The following is an 18,071-nucleotide window of genomic DNA, read 5'->3' on the forward strand; positions in this document are numbered from 1 at the left end:
GTTAGGTCTCAGAATAGTCATTTAGCTTTACATTAGGCTTAGGTCTCAGAATAGTCATTTAGCTTTACATTTAGCTAGGGTTAGGTCTCAGAATAGTCATTTAGCTACAGCTTTAGGTCTCAGAATAGTCATTTTAGGCATTAGGCTTAGGTCTCAGAATAGTCAATTTAGCTTTACAGTAGGGTTAGGTCTCAGAATAGTCATTTAGCTTTACATTAGGCTTAGGTCTCAGAATAGTCATTTAGCTTTACAGTAGGGTTAGGTCTCAGAATAGTCATTTAGCTTTACATTAGGCTTAGGTCTCAGAATAGTCATTTAGCTTTACATTAGGCTTAAGTCTCAGAATAGTCATTTAGCTTTACATTAGGCTTAGGTCTCAGAATTGTCATTTAGCTTTACATTAGGCTTAGGTCTCAGAATAGTCATTTAGCTTTACATTAGGCTTAGGTCTCAGAATTGTCATTTAGCTTTACAGTAGGGTTAGGTCTCAAGCCACTGAAACTGACTAAATGAATGTGTATGATGTCCCTCAACACCTATAGCTACTTCAGGCAGCACAGCTCCAAACTCAATAGGACTGCTGTGAAATTAGACACAAAAATTCGTATTAATTTGAGACTGAGTCCTACAGTTGTTTCTACACAAAGCAGTCATAACAGACCCTTGTTCAAACGTGTGTGAATGTACAAGACCAATACAAGTGAAAGACTTTATGATTAAGTGTTGAATACATGTATTGCATTTCAATGTATGATTCGTTCAACAAGCTCTCAGTCTCACTTCAGAATGTTAATAAAATGTCGAAGTTGTTCTAAACATCAAATTGCGAAGTGTTTGGTTACTTCTCTGTGTCATTCCAATGATACGTTTAGGCATTAACTCCGAATTCTTACGGTTAGGCATTAACTCAATGGTTAAAGTAAGGGTTAAGGTTTGAGATCATGTTAATATTTTTATTTGAAGCCTAACGTTCTATCGCTGGATTCGAACAGGCGACCTTCAGCTGGAACCAGAAGCAGCTGCTGACACACATCCGCCATTTCGCCCACAAACACATTTTAAGAGTAATAGCACTAACTGTTGCCCCAAGTTACCGGTTTTCCACGTCATCTCCCGATGTCTTCAAAACAATGGACGGCTAACGAATACTGACTTGTACCACCGGTGGCCTGTCTGGATTAATTGCCATATTGAGATCCAATTAAATGTTTAACCTTTATTGGTCCGACGAATATACGAATGTTACTGTAAATTGTAAATCTATCCTCATAAAAGGAGCATCTTGGTATATTTTTTTCAATATGTATAATAATTCCATGATTCAGAGACGGTCATGGCGAGATGAACATTTTGTAAATTGTTTCACAGTCAGTCTCAGTAGTGGGAAGTGATGTTGATGCGGGGTTATCCTGCACTGCGCTGCTCTCCCAGTGTTCTGGCTGCGTCATTAATCAACCAGAGAAATTATGGAGTGACAGGTTAATGAATTGAATGTTATAGAAACTGGAAACTCAAGTTAACGATGCATTTAACAAGACTCAACAATTATTACAGTAGCGCAACGATAGGTCCACTCTCTCGGGATATACAGACCTATCCACTCAAATGCATACCTTTATAAGAGCATTGAGTCAAAGTTGACAAAAATCAACGTTTTCCCCCCTCAGAAACATCGCAAACATACAGATAAATATTCTGACGTGTTTTGTTACAAGCATGGTTTTATTTCAGAGTAAAACAGACAAACTGTATAAAAGCTCATCCATTCATTCCAGTGTGCAGTTCAGGTGATTAATACGAGTCATGAGTGATGATGCTGTCTAAATAAGATACGTGCATTTGTCTTCATCTATATAGTAAGATTAAAGCCATTATTCACTTTATGATAAGACTGGTAGATAATGATCTATTATCATTTACATTTAAACTCCAATGAACTTCTGCCAACCAACCTCCCATACAGTACATCCAGTAGGCCTGTTGCCATATTGTTGTACATTAAAGTACACTTCATAACAATCATATACCGCTCTACATTAAATGGACGCCGTCTGTCACAGAAGAGCGCTCTCTTTTTGAAACGCTAAACCAGAATGAACCTCCGAGCAGCCTTCATTTCTATCTAAAAGCATACACTGGGTAATCTAAATATTTCATAGGGACGTGATAACACAAGCAGGCTAATGAAAATGGATACGGAGAGGCCGTCTGGACAATACAGTTTACTGCACACGTTCATCAAGCGTCCCTGTCTTTTCCATTGTGGAACACATGAGTACAGCAAAGCCCAAGTTTTAGATGGTCTAAAATAGTGGTTAAACACATAGATTTTACTGTAAATAACCAAGCGTCCCTGTCTTTCCATTGTGGAACACATGAGTACAGCAAAGCCCAAGTTTTAGATGGTCTAAAGTGGTTAAATAGATTTTACTGTAATAACCAAGCAAACATTATGTGTTATGAAATCAAAAACATGAGGTCAGTTTTAGATGTCATTATTCGTAATAAAAAAATGGAAAACAAAACTATCAATGAGGGCAAATGTAGATGAATTTGAAAGAACCCCCATGTGTGTGTGTGCGCGTGTGTCCAAATAGCACCAGTTTCTCAAATCAAAGGAAACATCTTGTCTAAACCAAGAGATGTAAAATTTGCCCCAAAACCACAACGACCTACAGCCCAATATTTTGTTTAAAATGTATTTAGCCTTGGCTTGTTTATCCAATTGATTTCGTTGAGATTAAAATATATTTTGCAATGAATTTGAACAATTGACTTTGTTTTTTTATTAAACGCCCCAAAAAAGTTTGAATAATTATGTTTGAATAATTTAAGTTTGAATAATTAAGTTTGAATAATTAAGTGTGGCTTCTGGTGTCATTTACAGTTTAATGCAAATGAAAAGTCCTGTCAGGTCGGTCTCGTCCTCTGACCTGGCGCTCATGTTCCCGGTAAATGTTAAATGTGACTGTTTTGGTCTGAGGTGTCACACTAATTCAATTGATCGACAGAACACTCTGTTTATAAACTCTACAAGAAACTTGCCTCATACAGTCTTAACTTAATTTGAGCACAGGTTCTTTCATCTGTAGATGTGCGGTAATTATGCTGTGGGTAGCCTATGATATTGTGTTGGCGGGTCTCGAGGTAGCCATCCATCACCCTCCTCGAGCTGTCACCCAGGGCTTGGCGTTCCAGCTGGGAACAGAGGAGAACATCATCATTAATTTGAGTGTGACCCCCGGGCTATTCACATGTCTGAACCCAGGCTTCTCTAAGCAAGTCAGCACACCGTGGAACCCGTCTCTGCCCGCTGCCCTACCCAGCTGAGACCCAGCCCCACCCCGGCCCCAGAGCAGACCCAGCCCGTCCTTAAAGTAGACCCAGACCCACATCACACCCCCAGCCCTCTGACACTCCACACATTAAAGTTATTGGAGGAATGACTTCCAGCTTTAGGCTGGGAAATTAACGGAGAGCAAACTCCGACTCTGTCATTTTGCCAAGAGGAGAATAACACGAGAGGGAAATTCAGAATGTGATACAAAATAATTGTTTTCTTCAGAGATTTAAACGTTTTATGAAGATGAAGTTAAACTTAATTGCAGTGGCATTTATCGAAATCAATGTTAATTTGTGTTAATAATGACCAAATCTCAAGGGAACCAAGTGAAGATGGGGCCATGATGAGATCGGATAACACTTTAATGTCCAGTAAATGTGTATTATTGGCAAAGCTGGTAAAATACTACAAATCTCCCGCGTTTGTTTTGTGAACCACATTGAAATAGTCTCCGTGTGTATATGTTCATTAATGGACTCTATAATGACTAACGGGAGGAATTATAATTACAATCAAACACCTTCCTCCTGATTCACATGTTTAACTGCACCTATGAGATCTACATCGAGATAAGGAATGGTATATTAAAACCATGGGTTCATTGATTCATTGAATTTCAATCCGGTTAAAAGTCTCAAAGTCTTTGTCCCGCTCCCTATTACTTGTCCGATGTTTATCCCCAGAAATGCATATTGAAGTTACAGTCTAGACACTGAGTGGGTTTCTTCTGACGTCAGAGGCACTGGTGTTTAAAACAACCTGCATCAGGGCTGAGGTGTTTTATACTAGTGGTTTTTATAAAGCAAAATATGTATTTCTGACATCAAAGTCATCAGTCTGGACAAATATATTTCATTGTCTAAATTCATTTGCACATTATACGAGTTAAAAAGACACGTGGAAAAGAGAGGGCACATTTTGGAGAGGCGTTTTGGGGGCATTTTAGCAAATTAAACATGGTAGTGTGGCTCGCCCTATAAGCCTCCAGTCTACTGCCTGTGCTTACCAATCAATTGGTACATTGAAACAGTGCAAGGCTACGTTACTATAGCGAGGAGACCTGCAGGCTCGCTTTATCTCCGGATATTGGGACCTCTCTACAATGTCATATCCACAATTCGGATACTCGTCTGCACCACAAGTAAGTTACCTTCTCGCTTATCAACTGAATATTCGCTCAGATTTCATCACTATTGATTCTTATATTGATTAAATGTTGATCATGTGATTCACTTTCAACAAGAAAGGAGACAGCATTGTATATTAATACACTGTATCGGAATTGTATTATGTTACCGTAAATGGCTCATGATACCTGCTCTTTGAACGGTAAAGGTAAGGAGGGTAACCAGAACCAGGCGCAGTCCGACCTATCGTCAACTGATTTCTACTAGTTAATAGCCTCGGAACGTGTGTTTTTCATCTGATATCCCACATGCCGACCTGTTTTGTGGACATGCGGTGCTGTTGTGTCGGGGCTGGATAGATAACCCAACTGGTGTCTTTTGGCAATCATCCAGAACATGTCTTTTGGGAAAACGCATATGGGGAATCTGGAAACATTTGACATATTTTAATTATAAGGGTTGTTTTGCAATTAGCCTAAGCATCAATACCAATAATTCACTGTATTCTATTGGTTTAATTGCCCACTGTACGGTGTAAATAAGTTGTTATGTTCTTGCATTTCAGTTCCTCATGACAACCAACTCGTTGACAACTTGCTGCGAGTCTAGCGGCAGAAGCATCGCTGACTCCAGGGTGACAGCCTCCGCCCAGACGCCGGTCTACTGCCCAGTGTACGAGAGCCGGTTGTTGGCCACCGCCAGACACGAGCTGAGCTCCGCAGCTGCTCTGGGGTGTATGGGAACCCGTACACCGGGAGTCAAGGCTATGGAAATTATGTTACTTATGGAACCGACGCGTCTGCTTTCTACTCGCTGGTATGGTTACTATAATATAGTATGATATCATAATAATTCTACTCATCTCTCCATGGCAGTGACGCTGTATCTATAGCATGTAGCCTATAGTCACAGAGCTGTATCTATATATCCTATAGTCACAGAGCTGTATCTATATAGCCTATAGCCTAGTCACAGAGCTGTATCTACATAGCCTACAGTCACAGAGCTGTATCTATATAGCCTACAGTCACAGAGCTGTATCTTTATAGCCTATAGTCATAGAGCTGTATCTATATAGCCTATAGCCTAGTCACAGAGCTGTATCTATATAGCCTACAGTCACAGAGCTGTATCTATATAGCCTATAGCCTAGTCACAGCTGTATCTATATAGACTACAGTCACAGAGCTGTATCTATATAGCCTATAGTCTAGTCACAGAGCTGTATCTATATAGCCTATAGTCACAGAGCTGTATCTATATAGCCTACAGTCACAGAGCTGTATCTATATAGCCTACAGTCACAGAGCTGTATCTATATAGCCTTTAGTCTAGTCACAGAGCTGTATCTATATAGACTACAGTCACAGAGCTGTATCTATATAGCCTATAGTCTAGTCACAGAGCTGTATCTATATAGCATATAGTCATAGAGCTGTATCTATATAGCCTATAGCCTAGTCACAGAGCTGTATCTATATAGCCTATAGCCTAGTCATAGAGCTGTATCTATATAGCCTATAGTCACAGAGCTGTATCTATATAGCCTATAGCCTAGTCATAGAGCTGTATCTATATAGCCTATAGTCACAGAGCTGTATCTATATAGCCTATAGTCACAGAGCTGTATCTATATAGCCTATAGTCTAGTCACAGAGCTATATCTTTATAGCCCATAGTCACTGAGCTGTATCTATATAGCCTATAGTCACAGAGCTGTATCTATATAGCCTATAGCCTAGTCATAGAGCTGTATCTATATAACCTATAGTCTAGTCACAGAGCTGTATCTATATAGCCTATAGTCTAGTCACAGAGCTGTATCTATATAGCCTATAGTCACAGAGCTGTATCTATATATCCTATAGTCACAGAGCTGTATCTATATAGCCTATAGCCTAGTCACAGAGCTGTATCTATATAGCCTTTAGCCTAGTCATAGAGCTGTATCTATATAGCCTATAGTCACAGAGCTGTATCTATATAGCCTATAGCCTAGTCACAGAGCTGTATCTATATAGCCTACAGTCACAGAGCTGTATCTATATAGCCTACAGTCACAGAGCTGTATCTATATAGCCTACAGTCACAGAGCTGTATCTATATAGCCTTTAGTCTAGTCACAGAGCTGTATCTATATAACATATAGTCATAGAGCTGTATCTACATAGCCTATAGTCTAGTCACAGAGCTGTATCTATATAGCATATAGTCATAGAGCTGTATCTATATAGCCTATAGTCACAGAGCTGTATCTATATAGCCTATAGTCACAGAGCTGTATCTATATAGCCTATAGTCACAGAGCTGTATCTATATAGCCTATAGCCTAGTCACAGAGATGTATCTGTATAGACTACAGTCTAAAGTCACAGGACGCCGCTTTACACACAAGGTCTGACTGTTCTTGATGCACAAAACCTGTCTTCACAGTGAAACAACTGCAGGCTATGACTGAATAGCCAAGTGCAACTTTTAATGAAACAGTTGAGTTTGGCAAGTGATAGTGTCAGGTGAAAATATGTACTGTAACCTGCAACATGCCACCTATGTTAAGAATGGATTTCTTTAATTCTTTAACTACAACTTATACTACAGTGTGTTGATTATGTCTCTGTCATTGTTTCCCTGTATTCATTAGTTAGAATGCCTACAATAACACAGATATAACTGGACATTTCTATTGAACAACATGTTTAGTTACTGTTATTGTGTGTGTGTGTGTGTGTGTGTGTGTGTGTGTGTGTGTGTGTGTGTGTGTGTGTGTGTGTGTGTGTGTGTGTGTGTGTGTGTGTGTGTATTGAAATGGGAACACTAGATTTTATGAGTGAAATTATTAAAACACAGAAATAATTAAGAATCAGTATACCTGTTAATAATAAACAGTATACATGTTATTAAGAAACAGTATACATGTTATTAAGAAACAGTATACATGTTATTAAGAAACAGTATACATGTTATTAAGAAACAGTATACATGTTATTAAGAAACAGTATACATGTTATTAAGAAACAGTATACATGTTAATAAGAAACAGTATACATGTTATTAAGAAGCAGTATACATGTTATTAAGAAACAGTATACATGTTATTAAGAAACATTATACATGTTAATAAGAAACAGTATACATGTTAATAAGTAACAGTATACATGTTAATAACAAACAGTATACATGTTATTAAGAAACATTATACATGTTATTAAGAAACAGTATACATGTTATTAAGAAACAGTATACATGTTAATAAGAAACAGTATACATGTTATTATATATTTAAGTATAACAGTCCATTAATGTCAATAGTGTCACATTTTCCTGACTGACAGTCTGTCTTGTTGCAGGGGACATTCGATACCAAAGATGCAACAGCGCCCGCGCATGCAGGGATAACCCAGGCTACAGCGTACTACCCCATTGACCCTACTCTGGGACATTATCAGTACGACAGGTAGGGTTACTATAATAATAATAATAATAATAATAATGTACTACCCCATTGACCCCACTCTGGGACATTATCAGTACGACAGGTAGGGTTACTATAATAATAATAATGTACTACCCCATTGACCCCACTCTGGGACATTATCAGTACGACAGGTAGGGTTACTATAATAATAATAATGTACTACCCCATTGACCCCACTCTGGGACATTATCAGTACGACAGGTAGGGTTACTATAATAATAATAATGTACTACCCCATTGACCCCACTCTGGGACATTATCAGTACGACAGGTAGGGTTACTATAATAATAATAATGTACTACCCCATTGACCCCACTCTGGGACATTATCAATACGACAGGTAGGGTTACTATAATAATAATAATGTACTACCCCATTGACCCCACTCTGGGACATTATCAATACGACAGGTAGGGTTACTATAATAATAATAATGTACTACCCCATTGACCCCACTCTGGGACATTATCAGTACGACAGGTAGGGTTACTATAATAATAATAATGTACTACCCCATTGACCCCACTCTGGGACATTATCAGTACGACGGGTAGGGTTACTATAATAATAATAATGTACTACCCCATTGACCCCACTCTGGGACATTATCAGTACGACAGGTAGGGTTACTATAATAATAAGAATTGTGTACTACCTATATGACCTTACTCTGGGACATTATCAATACAACAGGTAGGGTTACTATAATAATAAGAATTGTGTACTACCTATATGACCTTACTCTGGGACATTATCAATACGACAGGTAGGGTTACTATAATAATAAGAATTGTGTACTACCTATATGACCTTACTCTGGGACATTATCAGTACGACAGGTAGGGTTACTATAGTAATAATAATAATGTACTACCTATATGACCTTACTCTGGGACATTATCAGTACGACAGGTAGGGTTACTATAGTAATAATAAGAATTGTGTACTACCTATATGACCTTACTCTGGGACATTATCAGTACGACAGGTAGGGTTACTATAATAATAATAAGAATTGTGTACTACCTATATGACCTTACTCTGGCACAGTACTAATATGACAGCTATGGTTAACATAATAATATTCATAATAATCATAATAATGATGAGATTCACCATAATAATCATAATAATGATGAGATTCACCATAATAATCATCATAATGATGAGATTCACCATAATAATCATTATAATGATGAGATTCACCATAATAATCATAATAATGATGAGATTCACCATAATAATCATTATAATGATGAGATTCACCATAATAATCATTATAATGATGAGATTCACCATAATAATCATTATAATGATGAGATTCACCATAATAATCATAATAATGATGAGATTCACCATAATAATCATTATAATGATGAGATTCACCATAATAATCATAATAATGATGAGATTCACCATAATAATCATTATAATGATGAGATTCACCATAATAATCATCAAATAATGATGAGATTCAATAATAAAACAAACAATAATGATGAGATTCACCATAATAATCATGTTAATGATGAGATTCACCATAATAATCATTATAATGATGAGATTTACTATAATAATCATTATAATGATGACACCATAATAATCATACTAATGATGAGATTCACCATAATAATCATAATAATAATGTATGGTTCACTATAATAATAATTATAATGACACCTGAGATTCACTATAATAATCATGCTCATACCATGATGAGGTATGGTTACTATAATAATCATTATAATGATAGTCATTACTATAATAATCATTATAATATGCCAGGTATTTACTATAATAATAATGTTAATGGACACCTAGTCATGTACTATGTGTAATCCTGCTCAGTACCAGTATGCCAGGTATGGTTACTATAATAATAATGTTAATAACCTAATGATAATAATCCTCTCAGTACCAGTATTAGGTATTACTATAATAATAATGTTAATGGACACCTAGTCATGTAATGTGTGAATCCTGCTCAGTACCAGTATGCCAGGTAACTAAATAATAATGTTAATGGACACCTAGTCATGTACTATGTGTGTAATCCTGCTCAGTACCAGTATGCCAGGTATGGTTACTATAATAATAATGTTAATGGACACCTAGTCATGTACTATGTGTGTAATCCTGCTCAGTACCAGTATGCCAGGTATGGTTACTATAATAATAATGTTAATGGACACCTAGTCATGTACTATGTGTGTAATCCTGCTCAGTACCAGTATGCCAGGTATGGTTACTATAATAATAATGTTAATGGACACCTAGTCATGTACTATGTGTGTAATCCTGCTCAGTACCAGTATGCCAGGTATGGTTACTATAATAATAATGTTAATGGACACCTAGTCATGTACTATGTGTGTAATCCTGCTCAGTACCAGTATGCCAGGTATGGTTACTATAATAATAATGTTAATGGACACCTAGTCATGTACTATGTGTGTAATCCTGCTCAGTACCAGTATGCCAGGTATGGTTACTATAATAATAATGTTAATGGACACCTAGTCATGTACTATGTGTGTAATCCTGCTCAGTACCAGTATGCCAGGTATGGTTACTATAATAATAATGTTAATGGACACCTAGTCATGTACTATGTGTGTAATCCTGCTCAGTACCAGTATGCCAGGTATGGTTACTATAATAATAATGTTAATGGACACCTAGTCATGTACTATGTGTGTAATCCTGCTCAGTACCAGTATGCCAGGTATGGTTACTATAATAATAATGTTAATGGACACCTAGTCATGTACTATGTGTGTAATCCTGCTCAGTACCAGTATGCCAGGTATGGTTACTATAATAATAATGTTAATGGACACCTAGTCATGTACTATGTGTGTAATCCTGCTCAGTACCAGTATGAGTTAGCAACATTACACACATAATTATGTTCTGTCAAATGGTAGCCCATTTCCCAATCCTTCATATGTGTGCTCACTGACATAAGTCACCTTACCTCTAAGTTAACAACTATTAGAAAACCCCCTGTCTGTTAGAGTACTGGCTTCCAAATGGTCTGGGAATATCATGCCTGATCAAATTCATAGGATTAGTTGATGAGTTGCCAAACTTGAAACTGTTCTTATTGAAGTGTATAATAGGCTTACATGAACTCCACTAGAGAAGTCGGACATAGTTATATCCCTGGGCTTAGCCTCCAGGAGGACCCAAAGTGCTGAATATTACACTAATGCTTTAGGCCCTTTCACCTGGGGCTGCATCATTACACTCAATCAGACAATTCTCCAGTCTGTTTGCCCCACTCTTCTGGATGGAGAGACAGCTAGCTTAGCGGTGCCCTGTGTTTACTCACCTAGCAGTCAGTCTTCTGGATGGAGAGACAGCTAGCTTAGCGGTGCTCTGTGTCTATTCACCTAGCAGTCAGTCTTCTGGATGGAAAGACAGCTAGCCTATGGGTGCCCTGTGTTTACTCACCTAACAGTCAGTCTTCTGGATGGCGAGACAGCTAGCTTAGCGGTGCTCTGTGTTTATTCACCTAGCAGTCAGTCTTCAGGATGGAGAGACAGCTAGCCTATGGGTGCCCTGTGTTTACTCACCTAACTGTCCGTCGTCTGGATGGAGAGACAGCTAGCCTATGAGTGCCCTGTGTTTACTCACCTAACAGGGCTTGAGCACACTCATATAGGGACATTATTATTTTGTAAAAGCTCCCCGGGGGTATGTTGGGCTGCAGTGTACTGCTAGATGAATCAACACTATGCATTTCTAATGGACAGGACACAAGGAGTTGTTATCTTGCCTCTCTTCTGCTACAGGACCCTATATATAGATATATAGGCCTACTGTTACATAGAAACATTGTTGTAACTCATCTTCACTACTAGATATGGCTGTATGGATGGGGGGACCAGGAGGAAGAACGCCACCCGGGAGACAACCAGCACACTGAAGGCCTGGCTACAGGAGCACAGGAAGAACCCCTACCCCACCAAGGGAGAGAAGATCATGTTGGCCATCATTACTAAAATGACCCTGACGCAGGTGTCCACCTGGTTCGCCAACGCCAGGAGGAGGTTGAAGAAGGAGAACAAGATGACGTGGCCTCCGAGGAACAAGTGTTCTGATGAGAAGAGATATGATGAGGATGATGAGGCGTCTCAGGAGGAGAACATCAACAGTGAGAACAACGATGATGGTCAGTCCTGGTTCTTTATACAACAAATTAACAGTGTTCTAGTCCTGGTTCTTCATGTAACAAATTAACAGTGTTCTAGTGATGATTCTTTATGTAACAAATTAACAGTGTTCTAGTCCTGGTTCTTTATGTAAAACACTAACAGGTGAATAGTCCTGGTTCTTCATTTTATTTTTAACTAGGCAAGTCAGTTAAGAACAAATTCTTATTTATAATGATGGCCTAGGAACAGTGGGTTAACTGCCTTGTTCAGGGGCGGAACGACAGATGTTTACCTTGTCAGCTCGGGGATTCGATCCAGCAACCTTTCGGTTACTTGTCCACTAGGCTACCTGCTGCCCTTTATGCAACACATTAACAGTGGAATAGACCTTTACCAGAGGAAGTATGACCCTAAATGTATCATGGAAATGGCTTAATGGCCTAATGGAAATGAAAACACTTTGGGCTGCTTTAGGATGTTTTTTAGATACATTAAAAAGTGAACTGAAAAGCTTGTATGCACAAGATACACATACATCTAGTTACCACAATGTTACCATGTTATGACCCATTTATTCTGCTGTAATGCAAAGTGCTATGAAATTGCATGGACATCTACCTCATCTTTTTTGAATAGGCATATCTGCCAGGCCTAAACTCGTTTCAATGATGTGATGCTGAATGCTTCAATGATATTTGACAGTGATACTTTGTATTACAGTTTGATTCCCCTCTTATCGCTGATGTCTCATATCCGTTAATTTCCAGAGAAAGATAAGGATCTCGCGCTGAGTGACCTGGATGACTTCGACATGATCGAATCAGAGAGCTCGGAGTGCGAGCTCAAACACCAGTACCTCATGAACACTCACATGACGACAACTGACTGTTCGAACGACCATCTGAAGGACACATCTTTAAAGATCAGCATACCTGTGTCCCTGGGCGGGAGCAGCAGCACAGTAAAACCTCACCAGAGGGCTGCGACAGCCGGCAGGGGAAAGCTTGCTACCAACAACAGATACTGGACGGCAAACCACGGATTTGGTCGTTGGCCCAGACGGCCACGTCTCTGAACCAGGCGGAGTACCCGTCCTGTATGTTGAGGTGTCAGCCTCAGCCGGGCCTGCCCGCCTCTCCGGCCGCCTCCTCCCTATCACGGTTCTAGACAGACGGCAGGACTCTCCCGTTACAACTCTCAGAAACTGGGTGGATGGGGTTTTCCATGACCCGTTGTTCAGACACAGTACTTTGAACCAGGCCCTGACCAACACCACGGTCTCGTGGACCACGACCACCAAGGGTTCGATACTAGAGACCGATGCTCTGGAACGTTCTGTTGGGAGCGTCAAAGGACTTCCGTCTCTACAGCACCAAGACTCCACGAAGGACAATATGAATTTCCCTAAAACTGTTAACAAACACTTCTGCTCTTAACACACCAAACCTGCTTTAGTTTATTATTCTGTGGGGGTTACTTTTTTGTTGTTGCAAGGATATATTTATGTCATCATATTGGCATTTCACTGGTGAAACTTTCAAACAGGATTCGTTTGAGCGTATTGCTATTTCGTTAAAAAGCACGTAGGCCCGCCTACAAATCTACTGTATCTAAATGTATAACTGACAGTTAACATTAGAAATATGTTTTTTTTACACTATTCTTTTTCTTATAGCATGCAGATGTTAATCATTTCTATTAAACATTCTTTAAAAAACAGCCGTCATTAATCGATGGTTTGTGAGTATCACTGATGAAAGAAAAAAGTCACAAATAACCAGTTCTCCTAAAATTGAAGGAGTGTGTTTCAAGTTTGTTCACAAATAAAACGTCGGTTTCTCATGAGATCGTGTTCAGATTGCGTCAATGCTGGTCGCTGTCCAATGTGCTGAAATTATAGCCTATAACGTTTAAGAATTTGCGATAACAAAATTATCTTTGCGTCTTCATCGCCTTGTCTTTCGCTTATCCTATCTTTTTATTTGCTTTTGTCGCAGTTAAGAGATCGTCCGAAGTAGAGAAATACAATGTTTACCATATCGTTCTGGCAAGTGTTGCTTTATAGGTCTATTCACAAGGACCTATTTCTTCAAACACGCATAATTCAAGCCAATAATGACTGACAGTACATAAAACGTTATGTTTTTTTAAAGCTGTTAAATCTATAATCATAAATGTAGTTTTTGAGTCAGTCAACGTCTCCTCTCTCACGGTGACAGGGGGATGAGAGAAAGAACCTTCAACAATAATACCAGCTGGCGGGAGATGTGGCTTATTACTCCGCCATAAATAGCCTATAATTGGGATATATTCCTTCATAGCTCTGTCAGACTATCGATCTCCACTCCTCCTGATAATACGATGGAGACATCTAAACCTGATCTTTGATCTCTGATCCAGCTGGAAGAGGGCTCACTTATTCCATGTGGCCGCTAATATTGGCAACAGCCGAGATCATCTGGAGTCAAGTTTTCATCCAGACACTAACCCCTCAATTCTGAGTGCTCTCCAGCCGCCTGCTGAAGGGCTTTACCAGAAGACACGTCTTGGAGTGAAAAGGGCAACGGAACCTGAATTAGTTGTTCCAGATAAAAGGGCAAAAATAAAGAGTGGAGGGTACTTGACAGTAATGGCCTGTGTGAGCTCCTGGGGGACAGCGGGCCTGAGAGGGAAAGAGAGCTCCTCGGAGAGAAAGCTGCTCTGAGAGAGATGAAGCGTTTTAATGTGAAGCCAAACGATTGAGATCTTCCCTGGAACAAGTAGAACAGAGCTGCCGGCTGGACAAAGTATTTACCCTGTCTGGATGTTTTTATTTCTTCTGCCGGACCACTTTTAACTTCAGCACAATATTGATATTGTAGCAGGACAGAGAAGTTGACGTTATTTTTTGACATTTTATTTTACTTTTATTTTACTAGGCAAGTCAGTTAAGAATAAATTCTTATTTTCAATGACGGCCTAGGAAATGTGGGTTAACTGCCTGTTCAGGGGCAGAACGACAGATTTGTACCTTGTCAGCTCGGGTGTTTGAACTTGCAACCTTCCGGTTATACCGAAACATAACAGACATTTACAATTCAATAGCAACTGAAATACAAGAGACAGCAATATGACTTGGTGGGAACATTTAACAAGCATGTTATTCCTTTTATTTTAGGGACTAAAACAGGTATGTCTTCCTTTCAATGAGCACACGGGAAGCAAGATGCTTTCGAGATTTGTGTCAAATATAAACATACAAAAATAGACTACATATTTTACAATTGGTCACCGATAAACTGAAAGATCAATTCATATTTGTAAGAGAATAACATTGAGGACAATTCCACTGAACTTTTTCACCAAAGGGCCGATTACCCTTTTCTATTTCAGCAGGAAAAGAGAGCGATAGAGAGAAGTGTTTTTTAACAGGCAGACCAAATCATTCATCCGTAGCGAATTCAAACACACAGAGGAGCGGAGGGTAAATTAGCAGCGCTGCCTTCTACATAGAGACCAAATAAAAGTGTAATCAGCGACGCGTTGCTTTTCATTAAGCGGGTTTGACAGAAGCATATTCCGCTTCGACAGGGGAGCAGGACCCAGGAAATAAACTGCTGTCAGACTCAGAGTCATAAGATAATTTCTTCAGCTCCATTAACAACTCTTAGCCGCAGGAAACGGGCTCCCAGAAAACATCTCCAAATCTAAAAGCTTTATCGACCTGCAGCCCTCTGCTGATGGTTCCGAGAGGGTTTTTTCAACTTAAGGGACGTCGCCGTCCAGCAGAGGTAATAGACTTTGACACAACACATTAACTGGGAAATAAGACGGAGGAGAAGAGCAGCCCCAGTTAAACGACACTTAAACGTTACCTATTAGAGGTTTAAAACTTAAATAAGATGTAAGCCCAAGGTGCCTCCAGACACACATTATAATAAAATAGCTCATCATCGAATGTAGAAATGATTAGGGACGAATAAGAGCAGACATATACCATAGGTCTATCTAACGTCTGAGGTACACAAGTAAGCAAACGGTCATTTTTGAAATATTATATTGTGGATGTTTGAAATAATCTATTTCTTATCTATCGTGTAACTGCAGTTGAGACCACAATGTCAAGGATAATTTGTAGACAACATAAATTACTGACCAGGAGATTTATTCACTTAATTTGAGGATCAACTGATTCCCTGACGCTGTGGTGTATAACTGAAACAAATCGGACTCGTCTGTTTCTTATAGCTGTATAATATGCTGTATGTGTATGAAGAGTAAAAATAAAAACAGCTCGGACGATGTATTAATGATGAAAATGTTTCAAAAATATTCTCAGGATTCAGGACATTTTGTCCAGAAGTGTTTGCGCCAACACACTGTCTCCCCAGAGAACACAGATCACATTAATACGACAGTCATAAATATATTTACACATCATTACACTCGGAATAATGAGTGGGTTTCTGTATAGCACTTTGTGACATCGGCTGTTGTAAAAATGGCTTTATAAATACATTTCATTGATTGATTGATTGAATTGATTGCTACTTTAATTGACATTTTAATCTATTAATTCGATTTTCAGGTATTAAATGTACAAAAAGGGGTTTGAGAAAAAATGTAATGAAGAGAAAGGAAGACTGCCAGACCTTTTTGTTCAATGTATGTTCACCTGAAATGGGTCTTTTTTTCAACTGCTCCAACAAACACACAGAAATCACAATGAACACATTCCAAAGGCCCAAAGGGATAGAATCACAGCCCCCAAATACTTAGTCCACTTCCACTGTCCTCCATGAGTTGGTCAATCATTTCCTTATTTAGAGATGTGAAGATGGCTACAGAGTGAACTGGAAAGAGATATGAGCCAGTTACAGGGTTAGATATCAACTGGTTATAGGGTTAGATATGAGATGGTTATAGGGTTAGATATCAACTGGTTACAGGGTTAGATATCAACTGGTTATAGGGTTAGATATCAACTGGTTATAGGGTTAGATATCAACTGGTTATAGGGTTAGATATGAGATGGTTATAGGGTTAGATATCAACTGGTTATAGGGTTAGATATGAGATGGTTATAGGGTTAGATATCAACTGGTTATAGGGTTAGATATCAACTGGTTATAGGGTTAGATATGAGATGGTTATAGGGTTAGATATCAACTGGTTATAGGGTTAGATATGAGATGGTTATAGGGTTAGATATCAACTGGTTATAGGGTTAGATATCAACTGGTTATAGGGTTAGATATGAGATGGTTATAGGGTTAGATATCAACTGGTTATAGGGTTAGATATCAACTGGTTATAGGGTTAGATATCAACTGGTTATAGGGTTAGATATCAACTGGTTATAGGGTTAGATATCAACTGGTTATAGGGTTAGATATCAGACTGGTTATAGGGTTAGATATCAACTGGTTATAGGGTTAGATATCAACTGGTTATAGGGTTAGATATCAACTGGTTATAGGGTTAGATATCAACTGGTTATAGGGTTAGATATCAACTGGTTATAGGGTTAGATATCAACTGGTTATAGGGTTAGATATGAGATGGTTATAGGGTTAGATATCAACTGGTTATAGGGTTAGATATCAACTGGTTATAGGGTTAGATATGAGATGGTTATAGGGTTAGATATCAACATGGTTACTTACAGGTTAGATATCAACTGGTTATAGGGTTAGATATCAACTGGTTATCAACTGGTTAGGGTTAGATATCAACTGGTTATAGGTTATATGAGATGGGTTAGATATCAGATGGTTATAGGGTTAGATATCAACTGGTTATAGGGTTAGATATCAGATGGTTATAGGGTTAGATATCAGATGGTTATAGGGTTAGATATCAACTGGTTACAGGGTTAGATATCAGATGGTTATAGGGTTAGATATCAACTGGTTACAGGGTTAGATATCAGATGGTTATAGGGTTAGATATCAACTGGTTATCAACTGGTTAGGGTTAGATATCA

The 18,071-nt window shown here is 38.7% G+C and overlaps 1 pseudogene; it reads left to right on the top strand.

The window, feature by feature from the left end:
- Positions 1-4,445: 4,445 nt before the first annotated feature.
- Positions 4,446-13,782, top strand: LOC115116360 (iroquois-class homeodomain protein irx-4-like; annotated as a pseudogene).
- The last annotated feature ends 4,289 nt before the right edge of the window (positions 13,783-18,071 follow it).

The sequence above is a fragment of the Oncorhynchus nerka genome, linkage group LG14 (genome assembly GCF_034236695.1).
Source record: "Oncorhynchus nerka isolate Pitt River linkage group LG14, Oner_Uvic_2.0, whole genome shotgun sequence".
NCBI lineage: Eukaryota > Metazoa > Chordata > Actinopteri > Salmoniformes > Salmonidae > Oncorhynchus > Oncorhynchus nerka.